The sequence below is a fragment of the Schistocerca serialis genome, chromosome 9 (assembly GCF_023864345.2).
Source record: "Schistocerca serialis cubense isolate TAMUIC-IGC-003099 chromosome 9, iqSchSeri2.2, whole genome shotgun sequence".
NCBI classification, from domain to species: domain Eukaryota; kingdom Metazoa; phylum Arthropoda; class Insecta; order Orthoptera; family Acrididae; genus Schistocerca; species Schistocerca serialis.
This window is the reverse complement of record NC_064646.1, coordinates 274,589,914-274,603,327: the sequence shown is the minus strand read 5'-3', so window position 1 is coordinate 274,603,327 and position 13,414 is coordinate 274,589,914.

The window sequence follows — 13,414 nt, the reverse complement described above, 5'->3', positions numbered from 1 at the left end:
TTCGCTGTCGAGAACCTAATACCAGTGGCACACTGAATATTACTACTACACTTGCTCACTCACACATACGGTAGATAACGCAGACAGCGGGAAGTAGTCACCAGCGAATATGGGCACACCCTTGATAAACAGCTGGGAAGATTCTTGAGTACTGCTCGAGTGTCTGGGATCCGCACCAGGTCGGACTGAAAGAAGACATCGAAGCAATTCAGAGGCGAGCTGCTAGATTTGTTACGCATATGCGTCAGGAGTTCAAGTTGGAATCCCTGAAAGGAAGAAGACATTCACCTCGAAGAACATTGCTGTGAAAGTTTAAAGAACCGGCATTTGAAGCTGGTTGTAGAACGATCCTACATACATTTGGCGTAGGGACCGCGAAGATGAGTCAGAAGAAATTAGGGGTCATACGGAGGTATATAGACAGTCGTTTTTCCCTCGCTCTATCTGCGAGTGGAACACGAGAGGGAACGACTAGTTGTGGTACAGGGTACCCTCCGCCACGCACCATACCGTGCCTTGCGGAGTATGTATGTAGGTGTAGATGCACCAAGCCTGGTAACAAAACTAACCAATAACAACACCAATACATTCTGGTGGCCGTTCTACGTGTCGCAGAGGACAAACTCTTTTAATCATTCACATACCTGTCGACGATGGGTAAGTGTACGAAGCTACATCGATATTTAACTATGTCTTCTGGGTGCTTCTTTTTTTTCAGGCAGTGTTTATTTACACTGCAGGATAAAAAATTGCAACACCCTGAAGGACAAGGTCATTTTATTGACAAGTGAGGCGAGGGAAGTTGAACTTTGTAAGAGTATATGATAACAAATTCAGAGCAAATGATACCAATGTCACAGTAAAGGGTGCCCAAACAGTCTCACCAATACGCTGTATTTCTTTCTGACAGCAACGCAGGCGTGTACTCCCACATGCAAAGGACGATAAGGTTGCCGAATGACATCCTGCAATAGACTGTCCCGAGATCTAGCGTCTTTTGTTGCAACTCGGTAATGGCTCGTGTGGGCCATGGAGAACCAGTACGCTCTGGCTTCATCATGTCCGATACGTTTTCTATTGGCGAGAGATCTGGTGCTCTTGCTGGCCATAGCATCTGTTGTACACCACCAACACTTACGTGGTCGTGCGTTATCCTGATGAAAACACACGTTACATTCATGCCCTTTCTAAATGAACAATTTTTTGCATTAGCAAAAGACGTAAAATAACCTACACAGCTCTTGGTCTGAAACTGTGAAAAGACGTCTGCACCCCTCACCAACACCAGCAGTGTACATAAACAATGCTCTACCTGAAGACGATGCTCTGAACCTTGGAAACGCTTGGTGGCGAAATAAACAAGTGACAGACGCAGAAAACGTTTTATTTGTGCTCATCAACACTCGCAGCCCTCATAATGCCGTCCTTTATGGTCGTCCACGGTATTTTGCTGTTTTACTGTTTCCAGTCAGAGACAGCAACGGAATTGGAAGAGCAGTTGGCCGGAATGGACTGTGTCTGCAAGGAGGTTATAAAATAGAAGATGGACATCGACAGAAGCAAAACAAGGGTAATGGAATGTAGCAGAATTAAATCAGGTGAAGTTGATGGAATTAGATTAGGAAACGAAACACTTAAAGAAGTAGACGGGTTTTTCTATATGGGCAGCAAAGTAACTGATGATGGCCGAAGTAGAGAGGATATAAAATGTAGACTGGCAATGCGTTAGAAAAGCATTTGCGAAGAAGAGAAACTGTTAGCAGCGAATATAGGTTTAAGCGTAAGGAAGCCTTTCTGAAAGTATTTGTATCTAGTGTAGCCATGTGTGGAAGCGAAACATACACGATAAAAGGTTCAGACAAGAAGAGAATAGAAGCTTTCGAAATGTGTTGCTACAGAAGAATCCTGAGGATTAGATGGATACAACGCGTCACTAATGAGGAGGTACTGGATAGAACTGGATAGAAACCACATTTGTGGCGTAACTGGACTAGAAGAAGGGATCCGTTAATAGGACACATTCTGAGGCACCACGGGACTGCTAATTTCCTAACTGTGGAGAGGTAAAAATCGTAGAGGGAGACTAACAGATGAATACGGTAAGCAGGATGTAAGTTGCAGCAGTTCTTCGTAGATGAAGGGACTTGTACAGCATAGAGTAGCATTGCACGATGAACTGCATCAAACCAGTTTTTGGACTGAAAACCACAACAACAACAACGGTTTAATCGAACAGTGATGTATTGCTTCATGTGTTCATGTGCAGTACGTTAGGTTGATGCCTCGGTGACTCACTGGTTAAGTGCTAGAATACTGCTCCAAAGGTCTAGAGTTAAGTTCCGGTCAATCCTACGATTGTTATCTGTGACGTATCACTTCTTTCATCACTGGTAATGTTTTTGTGTACAAAAAATTGCAGTGTAAGGTCGTTATTCGGAGTCCAACTTAAACTTGAGGCCGTCTTAAAACTGTGTGGCTAAGTCAGCTGTATGTTGGTCCTCCATCTATTTAAGCTAATTCACGTATTTTGGTTATCTAAATTTTAATAGGCAATCGGACTTGAGAGTTAGATTCGAGAAGAAGAGCATGGTGGAATAATTACCAAGGTATATGCGCAAGTTCGAGAAACTTCTTACCGTCTACCTGCTGAAATGTGCCCTACTTACAGTTGTCATAATTTTAATCAAAACTCCCATCAACGTACTATTATCAATATGGCCAGCTAGAATGAGCCTCATACTAATTTGACAGCGCTCGGTTTATACTATAATCACAGACAAGATTATCACTAAATTCCTAATCACACTCACTCTACAACCGCATCATACATTTAACACTCTCCTAATCTAGTTTGCCATTGCTAGTACGTTCCTTACGGTCGCCATAATTTAAAATCTTCCCCTGATTACCAAAATAATTTCAGTTTCACAAATTAAAGCCTTTTATTCCTGATCGCCCATCTCTCCCACATTCGCGACCTTCTTCAGAAAGCTCCAACGGGACTGACCGCGACCACCTCTAGATGGTAGTGGACTGACTCACTCACGTGCCAAAGCAAAAGGCGGGATCCAAGCAGCACCCTTCTAGTAAAATGGGGCTTCCCCGTCAGCGACCCTAACTCACTGGATCAAAGTAGCTTAAAGCGAGATTCGATCTGTCCGGGACAGGATCGGTAACTATAACCTTACACAATTCAAGTTATCCTACATCCTAGTAAGACACTGAGCTATTCAAACCAACCTCCGGAGTGACGACATAGTTGTTGTTGTTGTTGTGGTCTTCAGTCCTGAGACTGGTTTGATGCAGCTCTCCATGCTACTCTATCCTGTGCAAGCTTTTTCATCTCCCAGTACCTACTGCAACCTACATCCTTCTGAATCTGCTTAGTGTATTCATCTCTTGGTCTCCCTCTACGATTTTTACCCTCCACGCTGCCCTCCAATACTAAATTGGTGATCCCTTGATGCCTCAGAACATGTCCTACCAACCGATCCCTTCTTCTGGTCAAGTTGTGCCACAAACTTCTCTTCTCCCCAATCCTATTCAATACTTCCTCATTAGTTATGTGATCTACCCATCTAATCTTCAGCATTCTTCTGTAGCACCACATTTCGAAAGCTTCTATTCTCTTCTTGTCTAAGCTATTTATCGTCCAGGTTTCACTTCCATACATGGCTACACTCCATACGAATACTTTCAGAAATGACTTCCTGACACTTAAATCTATACTGGATGATAACAAATTTCTCTTCATCAGAAACGCTTTCCTTGCCATTGCCAGCCTACATTTTATATCCTCTCTTCTTCGACCATCATCAGTTATTTTGCTCCCCAAATAGCAAAACTCCTTTACTACTTTAAGTGCCTCATTTCCTAATCTAATTCCCTCAGCATCACCCGACTTAATTAGACTACATTCCATTATCCTTGTTTTGCTTTTGTTGATGTTCATCTTATATCCTCCTTTCAAGACACTGTCCATTCCATTCAACTTCTCTTCCAAGTCCTTTGCTGTCTCTGACAGAATTACAATGTCATCGGCGAACCTCAAAGTTTTTATTTCTTCTCCATGAATTTTAATACCTACTCCGAATTTTTCTTTTGTTTCCTTTACTGCTTGCTCAATATACAGATTGAACAACATCGGGGAGAGGCTACAACCCTGTCTTACTCCCTTCCCAACCACTGCTTCCCTTTCATGTCCCTCGACTCTTATAACTGCCATCTGGTTTTTGTACAAATTGTAAATAGCCTTTCGCTCCCTGTATTTTACCCCTGCCACCTTTAGAATTTGAAAGAGAGTATTCCAGTCAACATTGTCAAAAGCTTTCTCTAAGTCTACAAATGCTAGAAACGTAGGTTTGCCTTTCCTTAATCTTTCTTCTAAGATAAGTCGTAGGGTCAGTATTGCCTCACGTGTTCCAGTGTTTCTACGGAATCCAAACTGATCTTCCCCGAGGTTGGCTTCTACTAGTTTTTCCATTCGTCTGTAAAGAATTCGTGTTAGTATTTTGCAGCTGTGACTTATTAAGCTGATAGTTCGGTAATTTTCACATCTGTCAACACCTGCTTTCTTTGGGATTGGAATTATTATATTCTTCTTGAAGTCTGAGGGTATTTCGCCTGTTTCATACATCTTGCTCACCAGATGGTAGAGTTTTGTCAGGACTGGCTCTCCCATGGCCGTCAGTAGTTCCAATGGAATATTGTCTACTCCGGGGGCCTTGTTTCGACTCAGGTCTTTCAGTGCTCTGTCAAACTCTTCACGCAGTATCATATCTCCCATTTCATCTTCATCTACATCCTCTTCCATTTCCATAATATTGTCCTCAAGTACATCGCCCTTGTATAGACCCTCTATATACTCCTTCCACCTTTCTGCTTTCCCTTCTTTGCTTAGAACTGGGTTTCCATCTGAGCTCTTGACATTCATACAAGTCGTTCTCTTATCTCCAAAGGTCTCTCTAATTTTCCTGTAGGCAGTATCTATCTTACCCCTAGTGAGATAGGCCTCTACATCCTTACATTTGTCCTCTAGCCATCCCTGCTTAGCCATTTTGCACTTCCTGTCGATCTCATTTTTGAGACGTTTGTATTCCTTTTTGCTTGTTTCACTTACTGCATTTTTATATTTTCTCCTTTCATCAATTAAATTCAATATTTCTTCTGTTACCCAAGGATTTCTACTAGCCCTCGTCTTTTTACCTACTTGATCCTCTGCTGCCTTCACTACTTCATCCTTCAAAGCTACCCATTCTTCTTCTACTGTATTTATTTCCCCCATTCCTGTCAATTGCTCCCTTATGCTCTCCCTGAATCTCTGTACAACCTCTGGTTCTTTTAGTTTATCCAGGTCCCATCTCCTTAAATTCCCACCTTTTTGCAGTTTCTTCAGTTTTAATCTACAGGTCATAACCAATAGATTGTGGTCAGAGTCCACATCTGCCCCTGGAAATGTCTTATAATTTAAAACCTGATTCCTAAATCTCTGTCTTACCATTATATAATCTATCTGATACCTTTTAGTATCTCCAGGGTTCTTCCATGTATACAACCTTCTTTCATGATTCTTAAACCAAGTGTTAATTATGATTATGTTGTGCTCTGTGCAAAATTCGACCAGGCGGCTTCCTCTTTCATTTCTGTCCCCCAATCCATATTCACCTACTATGTTTCCTTCTCTCCCTTTTCCTACACTCGAATTCCAGTCACCCATGACTATTAAATTTTCGTCTCCCTTCACAATCTGAATAATTTCTTTTATTTCATCATACATTTCTTCAATTTCTTCGTCATCTGCGGAGCTAGTTGGCATATAAACTTGTACTACTGTAGTAGGCGTGGGCTTCGTATCTATCTTGGCCACAATAATGCGTTCACTATGCTGTTTGTAGTAGCTCACCCGCATTCCTATTTTCCTATTCATTATTAAACCTACTCCTGCATTACCCCTATTTGATTTTGTGTTTATAACCCTGTAGTCACCTGACCAGAAGTCTTGTTCCTCCTGCCACCGAACTTCACTAATTCCCACTATATCTAACTTCAACCTATCCATTTCCCTTTCTAAATTTTCTAACCTACCTGCCCGATTAAGGGATCTAACATTCCACGCTCCGATCCGTAGAACGCCAGTTTTCTTTCTCCTGATAACGACATCCTCTTGAGTAGTCCCCGCCCGGAGATCCGAATGGGGGACTATTTTACCTCCGGAATATTTTACCCAAGAGGACGCCATCATCATGTAATCATACAGTAAAGCTGCATGCCCTCGGGAAAAATTACGGCTGTAGTTTCCCCTTGCTTTCAGCCGTTCGCAGTACCAGCACAGCAAGGCCGTTTTGGTTATTGTTACAAGGCCAGATCAGTCAATCATCCAGACTGTTGCCCTTGCAACAACTGAAAAGGCTGCTGCCCCTCTTCAGGAACCACACGTTTGTCTGGCCTCTCAACAGATACCCCTCCATTGTGGTTGCACCTACGGTACGGCTATCTGTATCGCTGAGGCACGCAAGCCTCCCCACCAACGGCAAGGTCCATGGTTCATGGGGGGGGGACGACATAGTTACTTACGTTATATTTATTCTTGTTCAGGTCAACTGCCAGTCCGTGCACTAATCGCTGATTCTCTGCGGATCTTCAGTACTACAACAATAGTCGCAGCCCGTACCCTCTCCATGAATGTAGCCCTTTGTTCGCCATCTTCTCTGACTATAGTCCAACCTTCACACAATCCTGTTTCAATTTCCCGCCTCGCACTCACAAAGTTCTCCACATAGGCGACATAGTGGCACATCCGTAATAACCGCTCATATATGTATATGTACTCCCTTCTCAACCTTTCAGAACCAGCCTGCACCACAACAGCAATATCCTACTCGCCACAAAAATCATCGCCTCCTACGTCATAGTGCCAGTCAAATCAACATCATCTGCGTTTCATATACGAGCTAGCTGACAAACTCCACGTCGCCTGGCTTTTCATTTTGTCAATTTTGTATTAAAAGCGAAATTAAAAAATTAACTGTGTTTGCAGTGAAGTATTGTGAAAACTTCATTTCCATGTATTCGAGAAAACACATTTCAGATTATGAAACAGTCGTGCAAAGAAATGTAAATAATGTACAGATGTACAAGTACAGTATCCAAATTGAGAAATTTGATTCCGGGCAGTTTCTGTGCACTGGACGCAGCTGCTTCGCTTGTCGACACCGCGATTTTGTAAACGTCTCTATCGCAACGCCTTTCCGTAGCTCTATAGACGGCTATCGTTGTCGCCTCAGTCGTCTACGCTTCGTAATTGGAAGCTGTCAAAAGAGCTGCCAGGTGGCAGGAGGGATTTCCTTAAGTTGACTGGACTGTACGAGTGTCTTAATTGTATAGAATAAATGTTTTAAAACTTCATGCATGATGCGGCAGTTTTTCAACCATCTCAGTGTGTATGACGTCATATCTCCTGAACTGTGTGTCGTACAATATTGGAATATGGTAGGTACATACAGTGGCATATGTGGATACTGTCTGAAAAATGTATTTCGAATAGAAATAATAGGGTAGTAAACTTAAACTTCATGCATAATGCGGCGGTTTTTCAGATATCTCATTGTTTATGACGTCATATATCCCGAAGTACAGAGGCAGGTAGTTCTTACCCCCCCCCCCCCCCCCCACCCTCATAGCGATTGTTGCCTGACAGTAAGGGGATTTGCGTTCCAATTTTGGTTGAAATAGCCCATTGGTTCGGGAGGAGATGTACAAACACACATATACACTACTGGCGATTAAAATTGCTACACCAAGAAGAAATGCAGATGATAAACGGGTATTCATTCGACAAATATATTATACTAGAATTGACATGTGATTACATTTTCACGCAATTTGGGTGCATAGATCCTGAGAAGTCAGTACCGAGAACAACCACCTCTGGCCGTAATAACAGCCTTGATGCTCCTGGGCATTGAGTCAGCCAGCACTTGGATGGCGTGTACAGGTACAGCTGCCCACGCAGCTTCAACACGATATCACAGTTCATCAAGAGTAGTGACTGGCGTATTGTGCCGAGCCAGTTGCACGGCCACCATTGACCAGGCATTTTCAATTGGTGAGAGATCTGGAGAATGTGCTGGCCAGGGCAGTAGTCGAACATTTTCTGTATCCAGAAAGGCCCGTACAGGACCTGCAACATGCAGTCGTGCATTATCCTGCTGAAATGTAGGGTTTCGCAGGGATCGAATTAGGGGTAGAGCCACGGGTCGTAACACATCTGAAATGTAACGTCCACTATTCAAAGTGCCGTCAATGCGAACAAGAGGTGACCGAGACGTGTAACCAATGGCACCCCATACCATCACGCCGGCTGATATGCCAAATGGCGATGACACACGCTTCCAATGTGGGTTCACAGAGATGTCGCCAAACACGGATGCGACCATCATGATGCTGTAAACAGAACATGGATTCATCCGAAAAAATGACTTTTGCCATTCGTGCACCCAGGTTCGTTGTTGAGTACACCATCGCAGGCGCTCCCGTCTGTGATGCAGCGTCAAGGGTAACCGCAGCCATGGTCCTCGAGCTGATAGTCCATGCTGCTGCAAACGTCGTCGAACTGTTCGTGCAGGTGGTTGTTGTCTTGCAAACTTCCCCATCTGTTGACTCAGGGATCGAGACGTGGCTGCACGACCCGTTACAGCCATGCGTATAAGATACCTATCATCTCGGCTGCTAGTGATACGAGGCCGTTGGGATCCACACGGCGTTCCGTATTACCCTCCTGAAATCAGCGATTCCATATTCTGCTAACAGTCATTGGATCTCGACCAACGCGAGCAGCAATGTCGCGATACGATAAACCGCAATCGCGATAGACTACAATCCGACCTTTATCAAAGTCGGAAATGTGATGGTACGCATTTCTCCTCCTTACACGAGGCATCACAACGACGTTTCACCAGGCAACGCCGGTGAACTGCTGTTTGTGTATGAGAAATCGGTTGGAGACTTTCCTCATGTCAGCACGTTGTAGGTGTCGCCACCGGCGCCAGCCTTGTGTGAATGTTCTGAAAAGCTATCATTTGCATATCACAGCATCTTATTCCTGTTGGTTAAATTTCGCGTCTGTAGCACGTCATCTTCGTGGTGTAGCAGTTTTAATGGCCAGTAGTATATATATATATTGAAACACGTATGTAACATAGCAGCGATGGCGAGGCATTGTAGCATCTGTGACCAGAGAGTTTGCGCTTGACCGTGCGAGTGTTGCGAGCGGTTCTCAGTCTGTCAGTCAGTCGTTGCGAGTCTGTAGCTCTGTCTAGTTGAGCGCAGTACTCTGTCAGTAGTAGTCGTGCAGTGCAGTACGCTAATAGTCGTCATGCAGAGCGGTCGGTCAGTAGTAGCAGCCCAGTGCGGTTGTGTGATGTAGGCGGTCGGCAACACTGGTCAAGATGCTGAATGAGGTATACTGTTAATTAATATAATCATTAGACAATGTAAAACTTATTTATTGTAATCAATCTCCAACAAGTTCCCCAATAATAATTTTTATTTTTTAAAGCATTTTTTCAAAATTTTATTTTTTTATTGAACTAAAGATTTCGTTGCACTTCCCATTTCATTCCACTTCTTTTGAAGAAAAATTTCAGTAAATTCACAGAAAAAAGGAATATTATTATTTGCAATGCAGTTCCTCCAAGCCGTGCGCAGAAATAAGAGCAGAAATTTGACATCCAGTTATTCTGAGGTAAGACTTTAATTCTGATTGTTTTACACAGGGCCAAAGACCGATATTTCGGTTTAATTGAATTTTCTTATCACTGAATGGACTTTAATTTTTTGGTGAAGAATTTATATTTGAGTCAGATTGCGAATTTCACATTTTTGTTGCCATTGTCAGTACATTTCATTGTGGGCAGGTTACGCTTAGCGCAATGTCCATTAGGATTCATAATTAAATATTGTCATATTTTTTTCTTTTAAAATTTTTGTGGGGAGGTTACACTTGGCTCCCATTTCTATTGAGTATTGTCATTCCTTTAAAATTACGGTGGGGAGGTTACACTTGGCGACACCCAGTCCAGGATCGAATTTCGTTGAGAATCTTTTGAGCGACAGTCAGATATCTGCTCTTATTTGCTTAGATATAATTAGGATTTGGCGCAACGCTTTTATTAACTTGTGACTTTCTTTCTACAGGTCAACGGCAATTCTTTGCTCTGTTGTATTTGTGTGTTACTTTTGCATTGTGCTTATTTGTTTTGTGAATAATTTTGACTATTGTTAAAATGCCGCGAAAGACTGTGAATAGTGTATCGCGAAGTATTTTGAATGAAATTACCGACTCAAACAACTTTACCGATAGGACATATGACACGCAGTGTAATCATGACAATCCTGCGTCCACTAACAATCAGTGCATTCCAACAACTAGTGATGACTTTTACCCTGATAATGAACAAACGAACTCAATTGTCTCGTCTGTTAATTTAACGACAAATGATGACGCGGGACGCTCTATAGTAATGAGCGCTGCCGAGTTTAACACACCCGATTTAGAAAATCCAAGTAATGTACAGACAAATTTTTCGAATGAAAATGGTCAGTGTAGTGAGAGTATGACGGATCAATTTAATTCCGAAATAATGTCTGACAGTGTACATCCGACTGATAATCCTTTTTGTAAGTTGCAAAATGACCAAATGGTCACACAAAGCGGGACACTTGCAAATACACCGTCAAACAGCACAGAGAATGGAGTAGATAATGTTACATTGGGTCAAATTATGGCGATATTGCTACAACAGAGGGAAAATTTCAAACAACTTAGGGAACAGTACAAACAGCGGAATGAAATGATGAATAATTATTTCAAACAACTAAATGAAAGTGTCGACAACCATTACAAACAACCTAGCGAAACAATTAATGAAAGTTTCAAACTGACGAACGAAAAACAAGACAACCTTAACGAACGGAGCAGACAAGTTAGTGAAGAGAATACAGCTATTACCGTGCAATGCCACGACATTAAACAACAATTACGTGAGGATACTGAGGCTTGTGCTAAAAACAGTAATAAAGAAGTTGGCACTGTTGCACAAGAATTAAATAGCACACGTGTAGACACAACAGAATCACATAAAGACGAAGTTAATGCAGTCACTGAACAATGTTCAGCAAACGCAACAGTGATACACGAAATTAATGCAGTCACTGAAGAATGTCCTAAAAACGAAGTACAGATTCGCGACGAAGTTAATATAGAGTCAGTGGAAGTTTCATACACTCCGAATACGGAAGTTGACGAGAAAAGTGAACGACACAATAACCAGATTGACGAAAGTATTAAAGTAACAGAATTAACAATTATTTCAGTCACCAATACGTCACAGAATCCGCCACGTTGCGAGCATTTATCAGAGTCACGCAGCGTGTATAATGTGAGCAATTTACAGAGACTACGCGAATTAAAATCTGAAAAGCTACGCAACTTGAAATCCGAAATGACACAGACAAACAGATTCACACACAAACCCGAACGTGTTTTCAAATTCAATGACGAGAATGTAGATTACGAGCAAATTTTATCCGCCAGAAAATGTAAAGAATTTAATAATGACAGCGTACAGGTACACGCTTTGCACTGTATACGACAATTTATCTTTGCACATTCACCGCTATTGCCTGTAATGCAGAAGCTAGCTTTGAACCAGATGCGACAATTTATTTTTGTATTTACAACAGCATTGCCTGTAATGAAGAAATTTGAATTAGCACGGATACAACAATTTACTTTTGAAATTTTACCGCTATTGCCTGTAACACAAAAGCTAAAATTTATTTGCAGTGCGTAAATGACCTCAGGGGATTCATTACGCTTTAATGAATATGTGCCGTAGCGAGCATAGGGCCCCGAGCTGTAGTAGTGCTATTTCATCTTTAGTTTTCTGCACTGCTGCCTTTTCTTCTACTATCCTTTATATCTATCCAAACTGCTCTTTAACTATTGCTCTACCTAGTATTAAGAAACGAGTAATGAAAACCGGATATGAGAAATATTTTACCGAATGTGACAATTTTCAGTAGGCACTCCAGAATCACGAGAACTTAAATAACAGATAAAAATCGTAATCATCAGTATGTGTAAAATTAACAGCAAACGCATTTTTTGGTAACAATAGACCTTTTCACCACAACTGCATGAAAGTCAGCCGCTTAGCATACGTAACCAACAATGCAGTCTACAAGGTCAACCAAACTTTAATGTTTCGCCGCGTGCACGTATAGTCCCAGGTACAACAAATAGTAACGCACGGCAGCAAAGAAATAACTACGTACAGACAACACACCATTTCAATTCCTATCGCAATGCGCCGTGTAGAAATTACTATCATGACAGACGTAAAAATAACGAGCACAATTTTCAGCGTACATTTTAATAACAGTCGATCTTATGAGCAGCAACAACATCAGCAACAACAAATAATCATGAATGAAACAGACAATAGGTGTCATCCATAGCGTAACACGTCAGTAAGAAATAACAGAACAGTTCATATAGTGGATATGCCACAACATTCTCCCGTAAATAATAGCACGTACGACAGAATTTAACCAGATACAGCACAGATTGCATATTACAGTAACGCAAACATTACTTTTGACACGCAGAATTTTGCTCACGAGAATGTTATTTGAAACATGCTGTGTTGAATGCACCACTTTTGTCGCACCCAGATCTTACTAGAGATTTTTCCATTGCCACCGACAGTTCTAACACCGCTTTAGGCGTACACATTTTCCAGGAAATTGAAGAAGATGGCTCTACAGTAATTAAAAACATCGCATTTGCAAGTCGCATTCTGTCACCTGCTGAACGAAATTATTCCGTCACAGAACTTGAAACATTATGCGTTGTATGGGCTTTTATGAGATTTAGGCACTTTCTTTATGGCAGACATACCACCGTTTACACAGACCACAGAGCGATACAATTTTTACTCTCGGCTAAATTTACTCACGACAGATTAAGTAGATGGAAACTTTATTTACAAGAATTTAATTTTACGATTGTCCACATTCCCGGCACACAAAATGTTATAGCAGACGCACTATCGCGTTCCCTCGGCAACAATCAGCAAGACGTAGCAACCAACTTCTGCAAAACAAATTTCAGTGTCATGTACATTCAGCAAGTTGCATTTGAAAACTTTATTTCATCGTCATTACAGGACATAGCAAAGGAGCAAAATAAAGACAATGTGTGGAAAGAAATTAAACACCTTTGGCAAGATAGAAAAAATGTTACGATTAGAAACCATTACACTGTACGCAATGACGTTCTGTTTCGCCGCTCTCATCCTGACAGCAACAATTGGTTATTATGCATTCCTGACGAACTGGTCAACAAATTAAT